This window comes from Macaca thibetana, chromosome 10, assembly GCF_024542745.1.
Source record: "Macaca thibetana thibetana isolate TM-01 chromosome 10, ASM2454274v1, whole genome shotgun sequence".
Lineage (NCBI taxonomy): Eukaryota > Metazoa > Chordata > Mammalia > Primates > Cercopithecidae > Macaca > Macaca thibetana.
Window position 1 is genome coordinate 93,743,525 of NC_065587.1, and position 27,592 is coordinate 93,771,116.

Genomic DNA, 27,592 nt, shown 5'->3' on the forward strand with positions numbered 1-27,592 from the left:
AGAATCTCTGGGACACATTTAAAGCAGTGTGTAGAGGGAAATTTATAGCACTAAATGCCCACAAGAGAAAGCAGGAATGATCTAAAATTGACACCGTAACATCACAATTAAAAGAATTAGAGAAGCAAGAGCAAACACATTCAATAGCTAGCAGAAGGCAAGAAATAACTAAGATCAGAGCAGAAATGAAGGAGATAGAGACACAAAAAACCCTTCAAAAAATCAACGAATCCAGGAGCTGGTTTTTTGAAAAGATCAACAAAATTGATAGGCCTCTAGCAAGACTAATAAAGAAGAAAAGAGAGAAGAATCAAATAGTTGCAATAAAAAATGATAAAGGGGATATCACCACTGACCCCACAGAAATACAAACTACCATCAGAGAATACTATGAACACCTCTATGCAAATAAACTAGAAAACCTAGAAGAAATGGATAATTTCCTGGACACTTACACTCTCCCAACACTAAACCAGGAAGAAGTTGAATCCCTGAATAGACCAATAGCAGGCTCTGAAATTAAGGCAATAATTAATAGCCTACCAACCAAAATAAGTCCAGGACCAGATGAATTCACAGCCGAATTCTACCAGAGGTACAAGGAGGAGTTGGTACCATTCCTTCTGAAACTATTTCAATCAATAGAAAAAGAGGGAAACCTCCCTAACTCATTTTATGAGGCCAACATCATCCTGATACCAAAATCTGGCAGAGACACAACAAAAAAAGAGAAATTCAGACCAATATCCCTGATGAACATTGATGCAAAAATCCTCAATAAAATACTGGCAAACCAAATCCAGCAGCACATCAAAAAGCTTATCCACCATGATCAAGTAGGCTTTATCTCTGGGATGCAAAACTGGTTTGACATATGCAAATCAATAAATGTAATCCAGAACCAATGACAAAAACCACATGATTATCTCAATAGATGCAGAAAAGGCCTTCGACAAAATTCAACAGCCCTTCATACTAAAAACTCTCAATAAATTTGGTATTGATGGAACATATCTCAAAATAATAAGAGCTATTTATGACAAACCCACAGCCAATATCATACTGAATGGGCAAAAACTGCAAGCATTCCCTTTGAAAACTGGCACAAGACAGGGATGCCCTCTCTCACCATTCCTATTCAACATAGTGCTGGAAGTTCTGGCTAGGGCAATCAGGCAAGAGAGAGAAATAAAGGGTATTTGGTTAGGAAAAGAAGAAGTCAAATTGTCCCTGTTTGCAGATGATATGATTGTATATTTAGAAAACCCCATCATGTCAGCCCAAGATCTCCTTAAGCTGATAAGCAACTTCAGCAAAGTCTCAGGATACAAAATCAATGTGCAAAAATCACAAGCATCCTTACACACCAGTAACAGACAAACAGAGAGCCAAATCATGAATGAACTCCCATTCACAATAGCTTCAAAGAGAATAAAATACCTAGGAATCCAACTTACAAGGGAAGTAAAGGACCTCTTCGACGAGAACTACAAAACACTGCTCAAGGAAATAAAAGAGGACACAAACAAATGGAAGAACATACCATGCTCACAGATAGGAAGAATCAATATCATGAAAATGGCCATACTGCCCAAGGTAATTTATAGATTCAATGCCATCCCCATTAAGCTACCAATGACTTTCTTCACAGAATTGGAAGAAACTGCTTTAAAGTTCACATGGAACCAAAAAAAACTCCGCATTGCCAAGACAATCCTAAGCCAAAAGAACAAAGCTGGAGGCATCACACTACCTGACTTCAAACTATACTACAAGGCTACAGTAACCAAAACAGCATGGTACTGGTACCAAAACAGAGATATAGACCAATGGAACAGAACAGAGCCCTCAGAAATAATACCACACATCTACAGCCATCTGATCTTTGACAAACCTGACAAAAGCAAGAAATGGGGAAAGGATTCCCTATTTAATAAATGGTGCTGGAAAAATTGGCTAGCCATAAGTAGAAAGCAGAAACTGGATCCTTTCCTTACTCCTTATATAAAAATTAATTCAAGATGGATTAGAGACTTAAATGTTAGACCTGAAACCATAAAAACCCTAGAAGAAAACCTAGGCAATACCATTCAGGACATAGACATGGGCAAGGACTTCATGTCTAAAACACCAAAAGCAATGGCAACAAAAGCCAAAATTGACAACTGGGATCTAATTAAACTAAAGAGCTTCTGCACAGCAAAAGAAACTACCATCAGAGTGAACAGGCAACCTATAGAATGGGAGAAAATTTTTGCAATCTACTCATCTGACAAAGGGCTAATATCCAGAACCTACAAAGAACTCAAACAAATTTACAAGAAAAAAACAAACAACCCCATCAAAAAGTGGGCAAAGGATATGAAAAGACACTTCTCAAAAGAATACTTTCATACAGCCAACAGACACATGAAAAAATGCTCATCATCACTGGCTATCAGAGAAATGCAAATCAAAACCACAATTAGATACCACTTCACACTGGTTAGAATGGTAATCATTAAAAAGTCAGGAGACAACAAGTGCTGGTGAGGATGTGGAGAAATAGGAACACTTTTACACTGTTGGTGGGACTGTAAACTAGTTCAACCATTGTGGAAAACAGTGTGGCGATTCCTCAAGGATCTAGAACTAGAAATACCATTTGACCCAGCCATCCCATTACTGGGTATATACCCAAAGGATTATAAATCATGCTGCTATAAAGACACATGCACACGTATGTTCATTGTGACACTATTCAAAATAGCAAAAACTTGGAATCAACCCAAATGTCCATCAGTGACAGACTGGATTAAGAAAATGTGGCACATATACACCATGGAATACTATGCAGCCATAAAAAAGGATGAGTTCATGTCCTTTGTAGAGACATGGATGCAGCTGGAAACCATCATTCTCAGCAAATTATCACAAGAACAGAAAACCAAACACGGCATGTTCTCACTCATAGGTGGGAATTGAACAATGAGATCACTTGGACACAGGAAGGGGAACATCACACACCGGGGCCTATTGTGGGGAGTGGGGAGTGGGGAGTGATAGCATTAGGAGATATACCTAATGTAAATGACGAGTTAATAGGTGCAGCACACCAACATGGCACATGTATACACATGTAACAAACCTGCATGTTATGCACATGTACCCTAGAACTTAAAGTATAATAAAAAAAAAAAACAAAAAACTTGTGTCCCATGAATAAACCACACCTTTGACCCTATTAATATTTTTAATAAACTCTACAATTATCTTGGGAATGGTACAACTTCTTTGCACTGTATTTTGGTATATTAAAGGCATTCATTACTCATTAAACACAAACAACTAGGCCAGGCATGGTGGCTCATGCCTGTAATCCCAGTCCTTTGGCTGAGGTGGGTGGATGACCTGAGGTCAGGAGTTTGAGACGGGCCTGGTCAATACGTTGAAACCCCATCTCTACTAAAAATACAAAAAAATTAGCCGGGCGTGGTGGCAGGCACCTGTAGTCCCAGCTGCTCTGGAGGCTGAGGTGGGAGAATGGCCTGAACCTGGGAGGCGGAACTTGCAGTGAGCCGAGATCAGGCCACTGCACTCCAGCCTGGGCAACAGAGCGAGACTCTGTCTCAAAAAAAAAAAAAAAAATTATCCGGGCTTGGTGGTGCATGCCTGAGGCAGGAGAATCGCTTGAACCCAGGAGATGGAGGCCACAGTAAGCAGAGATCATGCCTTTGCACTCCAGCCTGGGCAAAAAGAGCAAAACTCCATGTCGAAAAAATAAATAAAATAAAATAAATGCAAACAACTAAAATTTACCATAACTTTTGGTAACTCATTTTCTCCCCAGCTTTCTATTATTTAAAGTTTCAAATATATAGAAGAATTGATAGTATTTACAATGAGTCCCCATAGATCTACCACATACATTCTACAATTAATGCTATCAATTGTAAATCAAAGAACATGACTGAGGCAAGCCTCAATCATTTTAGGAAGTTGATTTGCCAAGGTTAGTGACATGCCCAGGAAAGACCATAGATCCACAGGAAAAATTGTGGTCCATACCTTTCCTGAAGAGGGTCTGGGGATGTCAATATTTAAAACAAAAAGAGTGGGTATTGGAGAAAGAGGAGGAAATTTTTTAAAGGTGTGGGTAGATAAGAGGCAAATGGTTGTATTCTTTTGAGCCTTTGATCAGCCTTACATGTGAGAGGAGGACAGAGAAACAGGCACTTATGCTTTCATGTAGCTCAGTGATTCTACATTTTTACATTAAATAAAATAGACATGGGGCAGAGGAAGTAATCAGATATGCATTTGTATCGGTGAGCAGCAAGACGAATTTGAGTTCTGTCCTTTGTACCACAGTCTATCACATTTTTCGTGCATTTCACATGAAGTTGCTGGCATCAGAGCGCTTTGCCTCTAAACACCTCAGCATGCATACCATTACCAGCCATGTTTATGGGGATTTGGGGGTAAAACTTATATAGAATGTCACATCCACTCCAAAGCTCACCTTCTGTGAGTTTGGACATGTGTACCCCTGTCAAGATGCACAGGATTCATGCCCTCAGAAGCCTGGCGTCCCTTCCCAGTCAATCCTGTCCCACCCCCAACTCATCCCCAGTCCAGCCCCACAGGCAACCACAGTTCATTTTTTTCACCATAGTTATAACTCATTTTTGCTATAATATTTATATCCCAATATACCTGGAACCTCAATAAGTAAAAGTGGTCCAGGGCCCTGTCATCTTCCATGAGGTCCAGAGAGCCTCCTTACTATTCTTCTTTTTTTTTTTTAATTGCCAAATCATCAATGTGCCCCTCCAGATCTGAGAAGGTGAAGGGCCAATTACAAAACACAAGCTGGCTTTAAGTCCATGAGTCTGCAAGATGTTTTTTTCTTTTCTGCAAACAGGGAATATTAAGCCTGGTTGCTTTGCCTGTTCTCATGGGACACTTTAAAACAACAAAGTGTACACTTTGTTGAAGAACACAGAGCTCTCGGAATCTTTTGAATTGGAAATACAATCTCAAAAAAGAAAAAACAGAATTAGAGATTGATGTAAAAATCCCATTTTTTAGGCAAAAATCAACAATGGATGCTAAAATTAATGGGTGGAAAGTTGAGTAAGAAGATATATACCTAGTCTCAAAGTATCTCCAATGAGATACTTAGCAATTTCAAAAGGAAATATGGTAACATGGCAGTGGAGAGGCCTGGCAGACGCCGCCTAAACCAGGGATGAACTCCAGCATCATCAGTGATCGGACAAACTGAAACCCACGCCTTCTTGCAGGACGCGCAGAACAGGTACATCACTGCGGTGGTATTCTTTTTTTTTTTTTTTTTGAGACGGAGTCTCGCTCTGTCGCCCAGGCTGGAGTGCAGTGGCCGGATCTCGGCTCACTGCAAGCTCTGCCTCCCGGGTTTACGCCATTCTCCTGCCTCAGCCTCCCGAGTAGCTGGGACTACAGGCGCCTGCCACCTCGACCAGCTAGTTTTTTGTTTGTTTGTTTGTTTGTTTTGTATTTTTTTTAGTAGAGACGGGGTTTCACCGTGTTAGCCAGGATGGTCTCGATCTCCTGACCTCGTGATCCACCCATCTTGGCCTCTCAAAGTGCTGGGATTACAAGCTTCAGCCACCGTGCCCGGCCGGTGGTATTCTTGATGAAACCACATCATCTGAATCTATCAGATGAACCCCAAATTAAGTGTCATTTAATAAAACAATTTACTCTCAAAAACAGTCAAGGTCATGGGAAAAAAAGACTGAAGAATTGTTTCATATTAAAGGAAATGAGAAATGACAGCTGATTGCAAGACATGATCAAAGACTCTTTTGCTATAAAGGACATTAAATGGAACAACAGCAAAATCTGATGAAGATACATAAATTATAAAGAGTATTATATCAAGGAGTGTTAATTTCCTAATTTTAATAACTGTACTGCTGTTGTAAAGAGAAGATACTTGTTATTTTATAACAGCTTTGCTGAGATATAATTTTTGTACCATAAAATTCATCCTATTAAAAATTCATTCCATGGTTTTAGCATATTCATAGTTACGGAATTATCACTTAGATTGTTTTAGAATATTTTCTTTGCTCCAAAAAGGAAACCATTAGCAGCCATTTAGCCACTGTTCCTTCCTTCCTCCTTCCAGCCTCTGGCAACCACGAATCTACTTTTTATCTCTGTGGATTTGCCTATTTGAACAGTCCATGTAAATGGAAACATCCAGTATGTGGCCTTTGTGTCTGACTTCCCTCACTTAGCAGAATGTCTTCAAGGTTCATGCAAGTTGCAGCATGTCAGAATGTCACTCTTGTTGTGGCTGAGTAGTATTCCACTGTGTGGGTCTACCACCTTGTGTTTATCCATTTATCAGTGGACAGACATTCGGGTTGTGAATAGTGCTTTTAAGTTAGGGTCTTACTCTGTCACCCAGGCTAGAGTGCAGTGGTGCTATCTCAGCTCACTGCAGCCTTGATCTCCTGGGCTCGAGCAATCCTCCCATCTCAGCCTTCCAAGTAGCTGGGACTACAGGCATCCACCATCACGCCCTGCTAAATTTTGTATTTTTTTTAGAGTTGGGGTCTCACTGTGTATCCCAGGCTGGTCTTGAACTCCTGGCCTCAAGCAATCTTCCTGCCTTGGCTTCCCAAAGTATTGGGATTACAATAATGAACCACTGTGCAAGGCCTATTTTTAACTTTTTGAGGAATTCTCAAACTGTTTTCCAGAACAACTGCTCCATTTTACAATCCCACCAGCAATGCATGAGAGTTCTAATTTCTCTCTCTTTTTTTTTTTTCAGACAGAGTCACTGTCACTCAGACTGGAGTGCAGTGGCATGATCTCGGCTCACTGAAGCCTCTTTCCCGGGTTGAAGTGATTCTCCTGCCTCAGCCTCCAGAGTAACTGGAATTACAGGCCTGTACCACCACACCTGGCTAATTTTTTTGTATTTTCAATAGAGATGGAGTTTCGACATGTTGGCCAGGGTGGTCTTGAACACCTGACTTCAAGTGATCCGCCCACCTTGGCCTACCAAAGTGCCAGGATCACAGGCTTGAGCCACTGCACCCGGATGAGCGTTCTAATTTCTTCACATCCTCACTAATACTTGTTTTCCTCTCCTTTGTTTAAATCAGAGACAACCTAATGAAAGTGAAGTGATATCTCATAGTTCTGATTTTCATTTCCATGATGTCTAATGATGTCGAGCATATTTTCATAGCTTTGTTGGCCCTTTGTATGTTTTCACTGGAGAAAAGTCTATTCAAGACTTTTCACCGTTTTTTAATTGGGTTGTTTAAGTTCTGAGAGTTATTTATATGTTCTGGAAAGTAAGCCCTTCTTACACATATAATTTGCAAATATTTTCTCTCATCCTGTAGATTTTCTTTTCACTTCTTGAAAGTGTTCTTTGATGCACAAAAGTTTTTAATTTTGATGGGTTGCAGTTTATCTAGCTTTTCTTTTGCCATCTGTGTCATAGCTATTGTCATAGCATTATATTGCCAAATTCAAAGTTATGAAGATTTATCCCTACATTTTTGTCCTAAAAGTTTTACAGTCTTAGCTCTGTGGTTAGGTCTTTGATCCACTTTGAGTTAATCTTTGTATACAGTATGCAGTATAGTCATTCTTTTGCATGTGGATATACAGTTGCCCCAGAATTATGTGTAGAAGAGACTTTTTTCCAATAAATGATCTTGGCACCCTTGTTGAAAATTAATTGAACATAGATGTATTGGTTTATTTCTGGACCCTCAGTTCCATTTCATTGGTCCATCGTTATGCCACAACCATGCTTCTTTGATTACTGTAGCTTTGTAGTCAAACTTTGAAATTGGAAAGTGTGTGTCTGCAAACTTTTTTTTTTTTTCAAGATTGTTTTGGCTATTTGGGGTCTCTTGCAATTCCAGATGAATTTTAGAATCAGCTTTTTCATTTCTGCAAAAAAAAGACCATTGGAATTTTGAAAGGCATTGCATGCATCTGTAGGTCACTTTCAGAGCACTGCCATTCTAACAATTCCACATCTCCCAATCCACAAACACAAAGTGGCTTCCCATTTGGGTCTTTTTAAGTTTCTTTCAGCAATGTTTTATAATTTTCAGTGCATAAATCTTGCACCTCTTGGTTTAAATTTGTTCCTATGTATTTTATTCTTTTTTGTGCTATTATAAATAGAATTGTTTTCTTTTTTTATTTTTTTTAATAGAGACAGGATCTTGCTCTGTTGCCCAGGCTGGAGTACAATGGTGATCCTAGCTCACTGTAGTCTCAAACTCCTGGGCTCAAGTGATCCTCCTACCTCAGCCTGCTGAGTAGCTGGGACTATAGGCAAACGCCACCACACCTGGCAATTTTTTTTAAGAGAAGCTGGGACTATAGGCAAACGCCACCACACCTGGCAATTTTTTTTAAGAGACTGGGTCTTGCTCTCTTGCCTAGGCTGGTTTTGTACTCCTGGCCTCAAGCAATCCTCCTACCTCAGTCTCCAGAAGTGCTGGGATTACAGGCATGAGCCACCACACTCAGACAAGATTGTTTTCTTAATTTATTTCTCAGGTTGTTCATTGCTAGTGTATAGAAGTACAACTAATTTAATGTATTGACCTTGTACACTGCAAATTTGCTGAACTTGTTTATTAGCACTAGTGGATTTTTTATGAATTCCTTAAATTTTTTTATATGTAAAATTATGTCATGTGCAATAGAGATAATTTTACTTCTTGCTTTCCAATTTAGATGCCTTTTTTTCTTGTCTAATTTCTTTGGCTAGGACTTCTAGTGCAATGTTGAATGGAAGTGGCAAAAGTGGGTATCCATTCCTTATTCCTGATTTTATGAGGAATGATGTCAGTCTTTCACCTTTGACTGGGATGTTAGTTGTGGGATTTTCACAAATGTTCTTTATTATATTGAAGAAGTTTCCTTCTACTCCTAGTTTGTCAATTGCTTTTATCATAAAAAGGTGTTCAATTTTGTCAAATGCTTTTTCTGCATTGATGGAGGTGATCATGTTTCTTTCCTTCATTCTATCAATGTAGTATATACAACGGATTGATTTTCATATATTGAACCACTCTTGCATTCCTGGAATAAGTCCCACTTGGTTATGATGTGCACTTCTCTAAAGATGTTGAATTAGATTTGCTAGTTTTTTGTATTTATACTGTTATGGACTGAATTGTGTTCCCCCAAAATTTATAGATTAAATCTCTAACCCCTAATATGGCTGATTTAGAGATAGGGCCTTTAGAAGGTAATTAAGGTTAATAAGTTCATAAGGCCTAATTCAACAGGATTGGTGGCCTTAGAAGAAGAGGAAGAGAGAAATATCTCTCCCTCTCTCTTTCATCACATGCACTCAGAGCTAAGGCCATCTGAGTACTGCAGTGACAAGGTGGCCATCTGCAAATAAGGAAAGAGCCCCCTCCAGACAACCTCACTGGGCCTTCATCTGGGACTTCCAGCCTCCGGTACTATGAGAAATAAATTCCTGTTGTTTAAACCACCCAATCTATAGCATTTTGTTATGGCAACCCAACCTGACTAATATGTGTACTAACAAGGGATATGATCTATATTTTTCTTTTCTTGTGACGTCTGTATCTGACTTTGGTATCAGGATAATGCTGGCCTCAGATAATTAGTTAGAAAGCTTTCCCTCCTCTTCTATTTTTTGGAAGAGTTTGAGAAGGATTGTTGTTAATTCTTGTGTGAGCACTACTTTGCAATCCTTAATGACACACACGCAGATATTCACATAATAAATCTTAAAATATCTATGTATTGACAAAGTATTGAAATACATACATAAACTACCAGGTAAGACTGACAGTCTGAATATAAGGGTTCAGCATTTTATTCTTCCTTAAACGATATCTTCTGTTTGGGAAAATAATTTTAGTGTTAAATTTGCAATAACATATTGTTTTTAATGTGTATGCCCAACAGTGATTTTTATATAGACAGTTTTCAATATTTCATTGTTTCTCAGCATACTCCAACTCATTAAATCTTTCCCAGTCTTCCTCCTGGGCATGCATATATGTCAACACCAGTTCATTTTCCCATCCAGGGTACTCATTGAGCCTTGTGTTTCAGGAAACTTTGACCTGAGTATAACATACCAAGGACAAAATCTCTGTGACAGGTGACACAAATAAATATCGAAAACTTAAATTCACCAGAACAGAGAACCACCACAGTCTCATGCTGGATGTCAAGAAAAGTGCCATGAATTTCATCACCAAGAAGGTGTCCTAGAAACATCAATAAAGCTCTTAATACTAAAAGAAAAAAAATAATTTCTGCAGATTTCAAATACGATCTTTTCAGAATATACTTTCACGACTCAGCCTCCTGACATAACTGAGACTCCAGGTGCACACCACCACACTCAGTTGATATTTCTTACATTTTTTTTAGTGATGGGGTCTTGAAATGCCCAGGCTGGTCTGAAACTACTCGTGGAATCTAGCAATCCTCCCACCACGGCCTCCCAAAATGTTGGGATTACAGGTGTGAGCCTCCACCCAGCCAGAAGATACTTTTCCTACAAACTTGTGTTCATAGCTTATATGTCTGTTATACAACTAAAGTGAGAGTAAACACATATTTGGTCTGAGGTATAATTCCATGGACTTTCCATGGATCATCAATTTTCAAAAATTTAGAATGCATGGAATTGTACTCAACATTACACTGTGATGAAAAGACTGCAATGACACATTAGGGCCTTGCAGCCATCTCAGGTTGTCATTGTGAACATTGGTCATAGTTTAATAAAACTGGGGAAATGCTGAAGTCAGCTAAAAAGAATTCTGAAGAATAAGATTTACTATTATTACCCTGAGAAGTCTTGAGCTACCTTAGAAACAAGAAACAAAACCTAATAACATTTAAAGTTGGAGCAGAAAAAAATCCAGTCAACCTGAAATTTTTTTTAATGACAAATTTTCAGTTAGAATTTTTGTTTTGAGAAAAATAAGCTTAGTATAGAAATAAGATAAGAAAAAGACATAAGAGATAAGAAATAAGATAAGAAAAATAAGTTTAGTATAGAAATAAGATAGTCAATTTCTGTTCCATAAAATCAGTAAGTGGTAGTAAATCTGTCCATTATATTGAAGACCACCAAAAATGGGATTGCTGTGATGCATTTCAAATAGGAAAATGTTACGGATATTTTAATGTGTAAAAGGTATTTTCCTGCAGTAGCCCCTGAGGTATTAATATTTTGTTTTTCAGGAAGTTGACTCTCTATTAGGATATACCTATTTTTAAAGATTAGTAACTAATCATAATTTCCTTAATAAGGGAGCAAGTACCAAATTTCAAGAGAGCCATTATGATAATTCGTTCAGATTTTTCACAAAGATTTCTCTAGCTGTTTCCAAACAGTCTATGGAAAACTCACCCTTTAGGGATAAAACACTTGAGAACAATTGAAGTGTACAATGTAATCCTGAATTAACATAGCAATTATTTTACAAAAAAAAATCTCTATATCAACAAGAAAAATAACCTTTGGGATAATAGTAAAAGAAAGAAACAAAATGAACGTAAATGACTCCAAAGCTGAATTTACCTGGACTTCTTCAGAAACTCCATTTTATGCCATCCAGGTCTGAGTTAATTAAAGGAACCTGTGAAAACAGTCGCATGTGTCTGTGTTTTTGTGAAAAGAAAAAATCGGTTTCCTTTATTTGAGGTCTAAAGTATTTTTCTCTTCCTCCATTCTTCCTCTTTAATGGGTTGTAAATTCTTATGATTTGTCAGTAAGTTAGAATTCATAAGCTCTTCATGAGTGGGTGTGTCTTGTGTATTCTAGCCCACTAAGGAATAAATTTCCAAAGCAGGCTTGTTTTTCCCTTAAAATAATTAATTAGCTAACCAGTTTAAGAAGGAAGTTGCAGAAGGGAGGACAAAGCACCAGTGATCTCGCTTCTCAGTTTCAATAATTTGAAATTATGACTCATCAGAGAAAATGACTGATACTCTGCTTATCAGAACACTGCTAACTTTCTATCAATGAATGTGAGTCATACAGCCACCAAAGAAAAAATGAAGAGCCACCTGGCAGAGACAAATATATTGTGGCCGGAGGAAAGAGGTTATTCGGAGACACACATAGCTCTTTGACTTCTTTGATCCCTAGGGAATATTTCAAAGTTTGCAGAAAAGAAAAGCAGCAGACGTCTTCTGGAGGAGAATCAATCTGATTTTCAAATTTAATGGCCAAAAAGATGGCATTTGTACTTGGCCTCACATTTAAATTAGTTAGAACTTCAAAAATGCTAACTTTCCTAGTTCCAAGAAACAAGCATTCATTTTCCTCTTTGAGTGTCTAATACTGGTTAAAATTCAGTGTTTCTAGAGACTTCAATCATCAGTTCTACTAAACAAGGTAACGTTATCATTGTATCCGGGGCTGAACACTCCAAGTTCTCTAAAACTTGTAAACAGGATTGCTCTCATTGCCATTCAGAGAGAGGACTTCCTTCTTAGCAGTGGATGTCAGCTTACTCCGGGTAATGTCAGTATTTTTAAAAGCATGTAGAAGAAAGATGCCAAAGATAATAGTGAAGAATCCACTTAGGGTCTTGATGATATCTCCAGCCTTCATGCCATACCACCCTTGGAGTAAGATGGCAGAGCAATTCACTACCATGGATGTGAAGAACGCAAAATAAATGGGAGTCACAGGAGATGTAGTAACGGTGTCCAGTGCCTTGAGATAGTTAATCTGTGTAGTCACCAAAAGCACAAGTATAGCCAGCAAAACAGTGACCAGGGGATGCTTCTAAACTGTCTTCCATTCTAGTAATTCCTTAATGGCAATTCCCAGGCTTTTGGCAGAAGAAACTGAAAATGCTCCAGTCAAAGAACAGATTGAAATATAGACCAATATATTGATCTGTCCTTTCTTGGGAGCCACAATCAAAATCAGTACCAAGAAGATCACAATTATGATCACAGCAAAGGAAATAAATCCTGGGTCTCTCAATTTCATTTCCATTTCATGCAAAGAAGTGACTTCCTCTTCTTGTGGGGGATGGATAACCATCACAGTTGACCCCAATATGCAGCCTGTTTTCCCATAAATGTTCAAGTGCTCATTTAAAAAATAAGAAGATAATATTGCACTTACGAGAACACTCAGAGGGCCGGGAGGGTGGGGGTGACCAAGATGGCAGGTGCAAAAGCATAAGCCACAAAATGTACAGCCTCTCCTGCTCCCATGGCTAGCACTCCTGCCCCCTAGAGCCATCTTTCAGGTCAGAATGTCCACCTTGTCCAGCTCTAGTGACGCCTTTTTTGACCAGTTGCAAGAGACCCTTCTTTTTCAATATGAAGCTGGAGCCAATAAAAATACTGGAGGTTACTGCCAGTACCTAGCCCACATAAAGACTGTATTTGTTTTCTACGTTTGCTGAAATGCTCAAGTTGGTTATGCTGGAATTCAGGTCCGTGTAGAGGACCGGAGAAGCAGCTGTGACACTTCTGTGATCTCACACCAAGCCTGGGAGGAGTTTGGACAGACCAGAGACAGCACATATCCTTCTCGGCAGGGCTCTCTGTGCCACAGCCTCACATGGGCCCCCATGTTCCTGGACGGGGCTCCTGGATGCAGATACTCTCTCCTCAGTCACCTGGGCCTCTCCAACCCATGGACCTGCCAGATTGTTGTTAATTCTTTTTTAAAGAAAACTGCTCTATTGAGGTAAAATGAACATATAAAAAGCTGTATATATTGAATGTATCCATTTCGATAAGTTTGGGGATAAGTTGTACCTGTGAAACCATCACCACCATCAAGGTTATAAACACATCCATCACCTCCCAAAGTTTCCTCCCACCCCTTTATTATTGTTGTTATTATTATTGTTATTGAGACAGAGTCTTGCTCTGTCACCCAGGCTGGAGTGCAGTGGCATGATCATGGCTCACTCCAACCTCCGCCTCCCAGACTTAAGTGATCCTCCCACATCAGCCTCCTGAGCAGCTGGGATCACAGGCACAGGCCACCATGCCCAGCTAATTTTTGTATTTTTAGTAGAGACAGGGTTTCACCGTGTTGGCCAGGATGATCTTGAACTCCTGACCTCAAGTTATCCACCTACCTTGGCCTCCCAAAGTGCTGGGATTACAGCTGTGAACCACTGCACCCAGCCCCTTTATTATTTGTATTTGGATTTTGTTTTTGTCACTGTTTTGATAATAACACCATAAGATCAACTTGCCTTAGTAAATTTTAGGTATACAATGCAGTATTTTTAGCTATAGGCATCATGCCGCACAGATCTCCAGAGCTCATTCATCCTGGATAACTGAAGCTTGGTACCTTCTGATCATCATCTCCCCATTTCCCCCTCCCTCCAGCCCGTGAAAACCATCATTCTACTCTCTGTTTTTTTTTTTTTTTTTCTTTTGAGACGGAGTCTCGCTCTGTTGCCCAGGCTGGAGTGCAGTGGCCAGATCTCAGCTCACTGCAAGCTCCGCCTCCCGGGTTTACATCATTCTCCTGCCTCAGCCTCCTGAGTAGCTGGGACTATAGGCGCCTGCCACCTTACCCAGCTAGTTTTTGTATTTTTTTGGTAGAGACAGGGTTTCACTGCATTAACCAGGATGGTCTCGATCTCCTGACCTCGTGATCTGCCCGTCTCGGCCTCCCAAAGTGCTGGGATTACAGGCTTGAGCCACCACGCCCGGCCTACTCTCTGCTTTTAGGAGTTTGATTATTTTAGAGTCCACATTGCTATGGTTTGAATGATGACATCCCTCCAAAATTTATGTTGAAGCCATCCCCAATGCAGTAGTATTAAGAGGTATGGTCTTTGGGATGTGATTAAGTCATGAGGGCTCTACTCTTATGAATGGGATTAGCACCCTTATTTAAAGGCTCAAGGTCAAAAGGAGTGCTCTCTCACCTTCTGTCTTCCTCCATGTGAGAACACATGCATCTCCTCTGGAGGAAGCAGCAACAAGACACCATCTTGGAAGCAGGGAGCAGCCTTCATCAGACACCAATGCTAGTGTCTTGATCTTAGACTTCCCAGCCTCCAGAAACATAAGAAACAAATTTCTGCTGTTTATAAGTTACCCAGTCCCAGATATTTTGTTATAGCAGCACAAATGGGCTAAGATACACCCATAAATGAGATCCTGCAGTATTTGTCTTTCTGTGCCTGACTTACTTTGTTTAACATAATATCCTCCGGGTCCATCTATGTCATCACAAATGGCAGGATTTCCTTCTTTTTAAGGACGAAATAATATTCCTTTGTATGTATATACTATAATATCTTTTTATTAAGTGAAATCAAGCTTGTTAAGGAAGTAAAGGAATATAAGAATGACTACTCCATAAGCAGAGCAGTCCTGAGGCTGCTGGTTGGCTGTTTTTATGGTTCTCTTGATTATGTGCTAAACAAGGGATGGATTATTCATGAGTTTTCAAGGAAAGGGGTGGGCAATTACCAGAACTGAGGGTTCCTCCCCTTTTTAGACCATATAGGGTAACTTCCTGACGTTGTCATGGCATTTATAAACTGTTGTGGTGTTGGTGGGATGTCTCTTAGCATGCTAATGCATTATAATTAGTGTATAATGAGCCAGAGGTCACTTTCATTGCCATCTTGGTTTTGATGGGCTTTGGCCAGCTTCTTTACTGCATTCTTTTATCAGCAAGGTGTTTGTAACCTGTTGTGCCAACCTCCTATCTCATTCTGTAACTTAGAATGCCTAACCTCCTGGGATGCAGCTCAGTGGATCTCAGCCTTATTTTACCCAGCCCCTATTCAAGATTGAGTTGCTCTGGTTCAAACACCTCTGGCATATTTCCCCCCTCCCTTTTACAAGGGAACCCTTAATCCTAAAGGCTGTAAGCAGATGAAATCTATCCTCTTCAACTTCTTCAGGCTGAATAGGGGCAATGATATTCCCACCTAACTATTAGGGCATCTCATATCCAGGGTAGAGAGGAGCTGAGTCAGAAAGCATCATTATGGTGAAAAACAGCCCCAAAACAACTGATGAGACTAGAATCTAATAACAAGTGTACCATAGTTTTTGAAACATAATTTTTCTCTCTCCAGTCTCACATTTTTACTAAAGACAAATCATGGTAGGATGGATTTGTTTCAAAAAATAAGCTTTAGCCTTATACTTGGTCAGATTATTTGTAAAGTGCAGCAAGAATAATTTTTCACATAGGCTTTTTTAATTGGCTTTGATGGAACGTTGTTCCATAAAATGAATCTCAGATAAGACTTTTTTCAAAGCCAAGCCCAGCATTGAGTTTGTACCCTCAAATACCTATAAGTTGGAAAATTCCTTTCCTCTTGAGGTCACAAGGTAATATGGGGCTCCTGGGCCTGTTAGAAAGTGACATGCTTGGCCAGGCACTGTGGCTCAAGCCTGTAATCCCAGCACTTTGGGAGGCCAAGGAAGGCACACAATGAGGTCAGGAGTTTGAGACCAGCCTGGCCAATATGGTGAAACCCTGTCTCTACTAAAAATACAAAAATCAGTTGGGCATGGTGGCGTGCACCTGTAGTCCCAGCTACTTGGGAGGCTGAGACAGCAGAATTGCTTGAACCTGGGAGGCAGAGGTTGCAGTGAGCTGAGATTGCACCACTGCACTCCAGCCTGGGTGACAGAGTGAGACTCCATCTCAAGGCTACCACAGCTTTTTTTCTGTTTGGCAGAGCCTACCACAGCTCAGCAAAGCCACTGTAGCCAGACTGCCTTTCTAGATTCCTCCTCTCTTGGCAGGGCATCTCTGAAAGAAAGGCTGTAGCCCCAGTCAGGGGCTTATAGATAAATCTCCCATCTCCCTGGGACAGAGCACCTGGGAGAAGGAGCAGCTACGGGGTCAGCTTCAGCAGACAAAGATTCCTGCCTGCCAGTTCTGAAAAGAGCAGCAGATCTCCCAGCACAGTGCTCGAGCTCTGCTAAGGGACAGACAGCCTCCTAAAGTGGGTCTCTGACCCCCATGCCTCCTAACTGGGAGACATCTCTCAGCAAGGGTCGACAGACACCTCATACAGGAGAGCTCCGGCTGGCATCCGGAGGGTGCCCCTCTGGGACGAAGCTTCCAGAAGAAGGAACAGGCAGCAATCTTTCCTGTTCTGCAGCCTCTGCTGGTGATACCCAGGCAAACAGGGTCTGGAGTGGACCTCCAGCAACTCCAGCAGACCTGCAGCAGCGGAGTCTGTTAGAAGGAAAACTAACAAACAGAAAGGAATAGAATCAACATCAACAAAAAGAATGTCCACCCAAAAACTCCATCCAAAGGTCACCAACATCAAAGAACAAAGGTAGACAGTGCCATGAAGATGAGGAAAAAACAATGCAAAAAGGCTGAAAATTCCAAAAACCAGAATGCCTCTTCTCCTCCAGAGTATCACAACTCCTCACCAGCAAGAGAACAAAACTGGATGGAGAATGAGTTTGACAGAAGTAGGCTTCAGAAGGTGGGTAATAACAAACTCCTCTAAGCTAAAGAAACATGTTCTAACCCAATGCAAAGAAGCTAAGAACCTTGAAAAAAGATTAAAGGAATTGCTAACTAGAATAACCAGTTTGGAGAAGAACATAAATGACCTGATGGAGCTGAAAAACTTCGTGAAGCCTACACAAGTATCAACAGCCAAACTGATCAAGCAAAAGAAAGGATATCAGAGATTGAAGATCAACTTAATGAAATAAAATGTGAAAACAAGATTAGAGAAAAAGAATGAAAAGGAACAAACAAAGCCTCTAAGAAATATGGGACTATGTGGAAAAACCAAACTTACATGACTGGTGTACCTGAAAGTGACAGGGAGAATTGAACCAAGTTGGAAAACATTCTTCAGGATACTATCCAGGAGAACTTCCCCAGCCTAGCAATACAGGCCAACATTCAAACTCAGGAAATACAGAGAACACCACAAAGATACTCCTCAAGAAGAGCAACCCCAAGAAAAATAATCAGATTCACGAAGGTTGAAATGAAGGAAAAAAATGTTAAGGCTAGTCAGAAAGGTCAAGTTACCCACAAAGGGAGGCCGATCAGACTAACAGAACTCTCTGCAGAAACTCTACAAGCCAGAAGAGAGTGGGGGCCAATATTCAACATTCTTAAAGAAAAGGATTTTCAACCCAGAATTGCATATCTAGCCAAACTAAGCTTCATAAGTAAAGAAGAAATAAAATCCTTTACAGACAAGAAAATGCTGAAAGATATTGTCAAAACCAGGGCTGCCTTACAAGAGCTCCTGAAGGAAGCACTAAATATAGAAAGGAAAAACCGGTACCCGCCACCACAAAAACATATCAAACTGTAAAGACCATTGACACTATGGAGAAATTACATCAACTAATGGGCAAAATAACCAGCTAGCATCATAATGACAGGATCAAATTCACACATAACAACATTAACTTTAAATGTGAATGGGCTAAATGCTCCAATTAAAAGACACAGACTGGCAAATTGGATAAATAGTCAAAACCCATCGGTGTGCTGTGTTCAGAAGACCCATCACACATGCAAAGATACACATAGGCTCAAAATAAAGGGATGGAGGACTATTTACCAAGCAAGTGGAAAGCAAAAAAAAAAAAGCAGGCATTGCAATCCTAGTCTCTGATAAACAGACTTTAAACCAACAACGATCAATAAAGACAAAAAGGGCATTACATAATGGTAAAGGGATCACTGCAACAAGAAGAGTTAACTATCCTAAATATACGTGCACCCAATACAGGAGCACTCAGATTCATAAAGCAAGTTATTAAAGACCTACAAAGAGACTTAGACTCCCACACATTAATAGTGAGAGACCTTAACACCCCACTGTCAATATTAGACAGATCAATGAGACAGAAAATTAACAAGGATATTCAGGACTTGAACTCAGCTCTGGACCAAGCAGACCTAATAGACCTCTACAGAATTCTCCACCCCAAATCAACAGAATATACATTCTTCTCAGCACTGCATCACACTTACTCTAAAATCGAGCACATAATTGGAAGTAAAACACTCCTCAGCCAATACAAAAGAATGGGAATCATAACAAACAGTCTCTCAGATCACAGTGCAATCAAATTAGAACTCAGCATTCAGAAACTCACTCAAAACTGCATAACTACATGGAAACTGAATAACCTGCTCCTGAATGACCGCTTGGTAAATAATGAAATTAAGGCAGAAATAAATAAGTTCTTTGAAACAATTGAGAACAAAGGTACAACATACCAGAATCTTTGGCACACAGCTTCCCTGTAAAGCAGTGTTTACAGGGAAATTTTTAGGACTAAATGCCCACAGGAAAAAGCACGAAAGGTCTAAAATCAACACCCGAACATCACAATTAAAAGAACTAGAGAGGCAAGAGCAAATAAATTCAAAAGCTAGCAGAAGACAAGAAATAACTAAGATCAGAGCAGAACTGAAGGAGATAGAGACACGAAAAACCCTCCAAAAAATCAATGAATCCAGGAGCTGTTTTTTGAAAAGATTAACAAAATAGATAGATCACTAGCCAGACTAATAAAAAAGAAAAGAGAGAAGAATCAAATAGACTCAATAAAAAATGATAAAGGAGATATCACCACTGATCCCACAGAAATACAAACTACCATCAGAGAATACTATAAACACCTATGCAAATAAACTAGAAAATCTAGAAGAAATGGATAAATTCCTGTACACATACACCCTCCCAAGAGTAAACCAGGAAGAGGTCGAATCCTCAAATAGACCGATAACAAGTCCTGAAATTGAGGCAGTAATTAATATTCTACCAATCAAAAAAATCCCAGGACCAGATGGATTTCCAGCCGAATTCTACCAGAGGTACAAAGAGAAGTTGGTATACCATTCCTTCTGAAATTATTCCAAATAACAGAAAAAGAGGAGCTCCTCCCTAACTCATTTTATGAGGTCAGCATCATCCTGATACCAAAACCTGGCAGAGACACCAAAAAAGGAAAATTTCAGGCCAATATTCCTGATGAACATTGATGCAAAAATCCTCAATAAAATACTGGCAAACGGAATCCAGCAGCACATCAAAAAGCTTATCCAACACGATGAAGTCGGCTTCATCCCTGGGATGCAAGGCTGGTTTGACATATACAAATGAATAAACGTAATCCATCACATAAACAGAACAAGAAACAAAAACCACATGATTATCTCAATAGATGCAGAAAGGGCCTTCAATGAAATTCAACACCCATTCATGCTAAAAACTCTCAATAAACTAGGTATTGATGGAATATAGCTCAAAATAATAAGAGCTATTTATGACAAACCCACAGCCAATATTATACTGAATAGGCAAAAGCTGGAAGCATTCCCTTTGCAAACTAGCACAAGACAAGAATGCCCTCTCTCACCACTCCTATTCAACATAGTATTGGAAGTTCTGGCCAGGGCAATCAGGCAAGAGAAAAAAATAAAGGGTATTCAAATAGGAAGAGAGGAAGTCAAATTATCTCTATTTGCAGATGACATGATTGTATATTTAGAAAACCCCATCATCACCAGGCACGGTGGCTCACACCTGTAATCCCAGCAGTTTGGGAGGCCAAAGTGGGCAGATCACCTGAGGTCGGGAGTTTGAGATCAGCCTGACCAAAATGGAGAAACCCCATCTCTACTAAAAATACAAAATTAGCCAGGCATGGTGGCACATGCCTGTAATCCCAGCTATCCAGGAGGCTGAGGCAGGAGAATTGCTTGAGCCCAGGAGGCAGAGGTTGCAGTGAGCCAAGATCGTGCCCTTGCACTCCAGCCTAGGCAACAAGAGTGAAACTCCTTGTAAAAAAAAAAAAAGAAAGAAAGAAAAAAGAAAAAGAAAACCCCATCTTCTCAGCCCAAAATCTCCTTAAGCTGATAAGCAACTTCAGCAAAGTCTTAGGATACAAAATCAATGTGCAAAAATCACAAGCATTCCTATACACCAATAGCAGACAAACAGAGAGCCAAATCATGAGTGAACTCCCATTCATAATTGCTACAATGAGAATAAAATACTTAGGAATACAACTTACAAGGGATGTGAAGGACCTGTTCAAGGAGAACTACAAACCTGTTCAAGGAAATAAGAGAGGACACAAACGAATGGAAAAACATTCCATGCTCATGGATAGGAAGAATCAATATCATGAAAATGGCCATACTGTCCAAAGTAACTTACAGACTCAGTGATATCCCCATCAAGCTACCAAAGACTTTCTTCACAGAATTAGAAAAAACTACTTTAAATTTCATATGGAACCAAAAAAGAGCCTGTATAGCCAAGATAATCCTAAGCAAAAAGAACAAAGCTGGAGGCATCATGCTACCTGACTACAAGCTATACTACAAGGCTACAGTAACCAAAACAGCATGGTACTGGTACCAAAACAGATATATAAACCAATGGAACAGAACAGAGGCCTCAGAAATAATACCACACATCTACAATCATCTGATCTTTGACAAATCTGACAAAAACGAGCAATGGGAAAAGGATTCCCTATTTAATAAATGGTGTTGGGAAAACTGGCTAGCCATATGCAGAAAACTGAAACTGGACCCCCTCCTTACACCGTACACAAAAATTAACTCAAGGTAGAGTAAAGACTTAAACATAAAACCTAAAACCATAAAAACCCTAAAAAAAAAAAACCTAGGCAATACGATTCAGGGCACAGGCATGGGCAAAAATTAACTCAAGGTAGAGTAAAGACTTAAACATAAAACCTAAAACCATAAAAACCCTAAAAAAAAACCTAGGCAATACGATTCAGGGCACAGCATGGGCAAAGACTTCATGACACAAAAAGCAAAAGCAACAAAAGCGAAAATTGATAAATAGGATCTAATTAAACTAAAGAACTTCTGCACAGCAAAAGAAACTATCATCAGAGTGAACAGGCAACTTACAGAATGTGAGAAATTTTTTGCAATCTATCCATCTGGCAAAGGGCTAATATCCAGAATCTAAAGGAATTTAAACAAATTGACAAGAAAAAAACAAACAACCTCATCAAAAAGTGGGGAAAGGATATGAACAGATACTTCTCAAAAGAAGACATTTATGCAGCCAACAAACATGAAAAAAAGCTCATCATCACTGATCATTACAGAAATGCAAATCAAAACCACAATGAGATACCATCTCACTCCAGTTAGAATGGTGATCATTAAAAAATTAGGAAACAACAGATGCTGGAGAGGATGTAGAGAAATAGGAATGTTTTTAACTGTTGGTGGGAATGTATATTAGTTCAAGCATTGTGGAAGACAGTGTGGTGATTCCTCAAGGATCTAGAACCAGAAATATCATTTGACCCAGCAATCCCATCACTTGGTATGTACCCCAAAAATTATAAATCATTCTACTATAAAGACATGTGCATACATGTGTTTATTGCAGCACTATTCATGATAACAAAGACTTGGAACCAACCCAACTGCCCATCAAAGATAGACTGGATAAAGAAAATGTGGCACATATACACCATATAATACTATGCAATCATGAAAAAGGATGAGTTCATGTTCTTTGCAAGGACATGGATTAAGCTGGAAACCATCATTCTCAGCAAACTAACACAGGAACAGAAAACCAAACACCACATGTTCTCACTCATAAGTGGGAGTTGAACAATGAGAACACATGGACCTAGGGAGGGGAACATCACACAATGGGGTCTGTCAAGAGGTGGGAGGGCTAGAGGAGGGATAGCATTAGGAGAAATACCCAGTGTAGATGATGGGTTGATGGGTGCAGCAAACTACTATGGCACATGTATACCTATGTAACAAACCTGCATGTTCTGCACGTGTACCCCAGAACTTAAAGTATAATAAAATTTTTTAAAAGGAATTTGGTTACTTCTATGGCATACAACAATTTTACATAACAAATATAACTATTAATAACATACACTAAGTCATATTGGAATTATAGGAGTTTCCCATAATTTTGGAACACATACCAATAATATGTTTATACAAATATAGCCCAAAGAAAGCCAAACAGCACTTCATATTTGATAATAGTTTCTGTATGACTTTTATACCAAATAAGCCAATTTCACCTTTAGATTAGTGTACTCTTATGTTAAATCCAATTCTTAAGAAAACCTTATAGACAAATCTACCTAATTTTAATATTTGACCATAAAATAAGATTCTCATAAACCTTTTATAATCCTTTACAAATTTTTGTGAAAGAACAGATCAGTGCTCTAAGAAAAACCTGTTGTGTTCAATTTATGGAAAAACTAAGTAATACGCCTTTTACTTTGGTCAATATGTTCATACAGAGAATTTTTACAAGATTAATTTTTCACAAACTTTCCACAACTTGTTCAAACCTTCAACTTTATCCTACCTAACTTAAAATAATCCTTTAGCCATCTAAACTAGGCCCAAGAAAACCCATATTCCATTGCCTTCTTATAATCTCTTACCAAAAACCCATTTCACTTTCCTTACACACCTTGCATGTAAAACTGTTTCTTCAGTAACCTACTAAAAGTCATTACAATTTTTATTTTTCTGACAAAATATTTGATTTAAGCACTTAGTATTTTTAAGCCAATTAATCAGAGCTCTTTCATATATAAACATCACACACAGCACATATAAATGCACAGTCAGACAAAAGATCCAGTAGTTGTAGGGTTTTTCATTTGCCAGTTTCTTACTTAGATTACTGGTTTCAGGGTAGAGCCCTTGGAGGAACAGGGCCAGGAAAGCATGCAGTTTCTATAGCCTAATAAGTGGGCACAACTGGAAGGCAAAAAAAAAAAAAAAAAAAAAAAAAATCCCAAAAATTAAAGGTCCCATTTTTCATATTGGATCCTAGATCCCCAAAAGAGAAACACTACAGAACAACAGTGTAATTATTTTACCATGCGTTTCATTGCAAAGCAATCCAAACACAATCAGCACATTCTATGATTAGTCCATCCCCCTGAGAGTCTTATCTCTCACTGTGGGAATGGGGACATTTTCATATCTTCTAGGTAGCCAAGAGCATGCTTCTCTGATCCAAACGTACAAAGAGCTGAGTATCTTCCCATAACTGCCATTAGCCACCCCTAAAAGTATATTTCCTACCTAGTCATTACACACCAAATCTCTCTCGCAATGTGAAGTAATATCTGATATCCCCAGAAGTCAAAAATGTTGGATGACACATGCAAAACAGAACAGTGCCTTAGATTTTGAGAGAGATCTATCCACTTTCAGTTCCTGGGGTTTCATGAGGAAAACAGAGGATTTTCCCAAAACAGGGTCTGTGGCACCTCCTATTTTTCTCAAGGAGTTCCAGGCTGTTAGAGCTTGAATATGCGGTTTTAATTAAGCTGACTTTTAATCATAGTGCTCTTTTAAAAAATCCTTTTAAATCTCTTATTACCCAACATTAGTCATGCCAAATCACCAGTATTTCTGACTTTTGAACTTTACCAAATATAACCTCCCGGGTGCTCAGAGAAAGGAAAATTCAAGATGGTTCATGGAGGGGAGGAGAATCAACAAATGGTAAAGGTCATATCGATATCAAACAAGGAGTGACTCATTCCCTAAGCCAGAAATTGAACCCTGAACCAAGGCTGCCATTGGAAACAGACAAAGCCTTAGCCACAAAGCTTCAGCATTGGGCAGTTTCCACTGCTCTTCCCAGAAGGGGCCTAGAGCAACCAATTTTGAGCTTTCAATGGCTTTTAACTGCTTAAGATAATTTTTAGAGCCAACTATGACATGAATTCCAAAATTCCTGTTCTCTGGATGGTGGAGACCAAGAGAAAGTACTGAGTACTGCCACATGGTTACAAGGTCAAGCTCCCAAGGACATGAAACAAGATGAGAGGGAAACTTTATCCAGTTTTTTTTTTTTTTCAGAGACCTACAGCAAGGTTTGTAACTGACCAGTTTGCTGGGTTGGCTTGTACAGCAGTATTATGGGGTCCTAAGCCTGTGTTCTATCCTAAGGTACTAGTCTTTATGACAGGACAATACAGAAAGACCAATTTATAGCACAACGTACACCAGATTTGCTATAGTAGCCACTCCACTTAGCGCCCAATATCAAACTGGCAAGGCTCAAACTTGCCCCCAGATGGGCCCTGTCATGTTTAATCCACTGCACTCCAGTGGGTGCTCATAGGTGTAAGAAGAGAGCCATGGATCTCTTGGCCACACTTGTCTGTAATACAACTTCTGCAACATCGAGCTGGGGAGAGATGTGAGATGCCATCTACTATGGTGAATCCATTTCCCCAAGTCAGAAGCTCAGGTGGGGAGGGAGTCCATCTTCTTGACCACATCCACCTGGAGTCAAACTTCAAGCAGGGAGAGGAAGGAGATCATGGATTAGTGCCACAGACCCCACCATTCTTACCAATATTTAGTAATATTCTTGAATAAATGCTTTTCCATTTGCAGGATGCCCTTAGGAGAATTTCAGAGATTTTATGTGGCTGTTTCTTTTCAATAATTTTCACCAATGATGGTTGTTTTGCTTGGGAGAGGGTCTGCAGAGCCCTTCATGCCCCCATTCCAGAAGTGCACCTCCAGGGGGCAATGAGTTGGGGCTGGTTGATATATAGCACTGTTTTGGCAATAGCTGCCTAGTACAACAAGCCTACTTCCTTCTCCTAAAATACCATCTAGCATTCACTGTTTACTCTTCACTACTCATGGAGTAGATATTGTTTTTAATCCTCATTTTACACCTGATAAAAGTAAAACTCAGAGAAATTGAGCTTCATCTCACCATCAAACAGCTGCTAAAGCACAGTGGTAGAACATGAAGCAGAGCACATTTAAGTACATGTCCTACTGAAAGAGCCGTGTTATTCACATGTTAGTGTGTGTGTGTGTGTGTATGTGTGTGTGCATGCTGGTATTTATTTCATATGAGGAGAGTCACCTTCTTCCTAAATTTTAAGTATTTTTAAAAACATATTATTTGGGTTCATAATGGAGTGTGAGTAAAGTAGTTAAGATATATTGGCCTGGCATGGTAGCTCACACCTATAGTCACTCTGGGAGACTGAGGCAGGAAGATTGCTTGAGTCCAGGAGTTTGAGACCAGCCTGGGCAACACAGCAAGACCCTATCTACAAAAAATGAAAAAAATTAGCCAGGAGTAGTGGCATGTGCCTGTGGTCCTAGCTATTAATACTTTGGAGGCTGAGGTGGGAGGATCCCTTGAGTCCAGGAGTTCAAGGTTGTAGTGAGCTGTGATTCCACCACTGTGGTCCAGCCTGGGTGACAGAGCAAAATCCTATCTCAAAACAAACAAAGCAAACAAACAAAAAGATCTATCAATTATAATAATAACTTTTCTGCATTTAATTCATAAACGAGAAGATTCCAAACTTACCTAATAAAATGCACTTATGTCAGGGTCTCTCCCTCTTGACAGATTCGGAGAGAAAATGTGGTCTGCAGGATGTTCTCCTGTCTGAGCCTCCTCTTCATGATGGGAACGCAGTGCTCAAGAAGCACATCCTGGCCCATGAGAGAAGGGAGGGAGTAGGCTAGAATAACTCTGAGCTCCTTTTCTGCTCCAAAACTTTAAGATTCCATGAGCTAGGATGTCAGTGACTCTCCCCACTATGGCCTTTGGACCCTAGTTTTCCAGCACCAACTTCAATCAGCTCCAACCACCAGCATCTCATCTCTATGCCAGAACCTGCAAATGCAGTAGGTCAGACATACAGAGGGATTCACACTCGACAATGACTGACAGGACCTAGTGTATAAATACCCCAGCTCCCTCCTTCCTCAGGCTCTGCGTCTGGGAAATCCCAACCAGGGCAGCGTGAATCCAGAAGTGTTTTTGTGAAGCAGAGAAAACGTGACTGAGCAGAAATCAGGAGCAGAGCTGTGTGAAGCCAGGAATAGGAGGGCACAGCCAAGGACAGCTCCAGTCTGGGCAAACTGTGGGGTCAGCAATGCGGGAAGAGCAGGGGACTGGCGGCTCAAGGGTCAGCTCTTGCTACATGACATTCCAAAATACATGATCTAAGGTGTGGCAAAGCTCAAAATTGGGGGCACATCATGACCCCTCAAAAGTTACAAGGAACTTTGACACAAAATGGGGCCTCGGAGCTGTAGTAACCTCAAGCCAACCACATCTCACGCCCATCCTCAGCAGAAGTCACCCCTGCAGGAATGCCAGGGTCCAGGGGACACTATGGCCAAGCAGACACTGACAGAGGAACTCCAGGCTTAGGAGCACCACATTGACCTTTCTGTCTACCCATGTTGCCCCTCTTTCAAGGCCAACCTCCTCCAGGCCCAGTTGCAGCACTCTGCCTCCTATGCAGTCACTAGGAGTACTTGCCTGGAGCCAGGCCCACTGGGTTAGGATCCTGGCTTGTGAGCATGACTTTCAGCAAGTCTTTTTTTTTTTTTTTTTTTTTTTTTTTGAGACAGGGTCTCACTCTGTCACCCACGCTAAAGTACAGTTGTGTGATTTCGGCTCACTGCAGCCTTGACTTCCAAGGCTCAAGCAATCCTCCCACCTCAGCCTCCCAAGTAGCACCACCACGCCTGGCCAATTTCTTATAT

General features: G+C 40.0%; 1 long non-coding RNA gene and 1 pseudogene across 2 annotated transcripts in view; both read right to left on the minus strand.

Moving 5' to 3' along the window:
• LOC126929328 (uncharacterized) overlaps positions 1-27,592 on the minus strand; it is a 65,953-nt gene that overhangs the window by 21,022 nt on the left and 17,339 nt on the right. The window lies entirely within an intron of this gene.
• Positions 3,634-27,559, minus strand: LOC126929298 (magnesium transporter NIPA3-like; annotated as a pseudogene).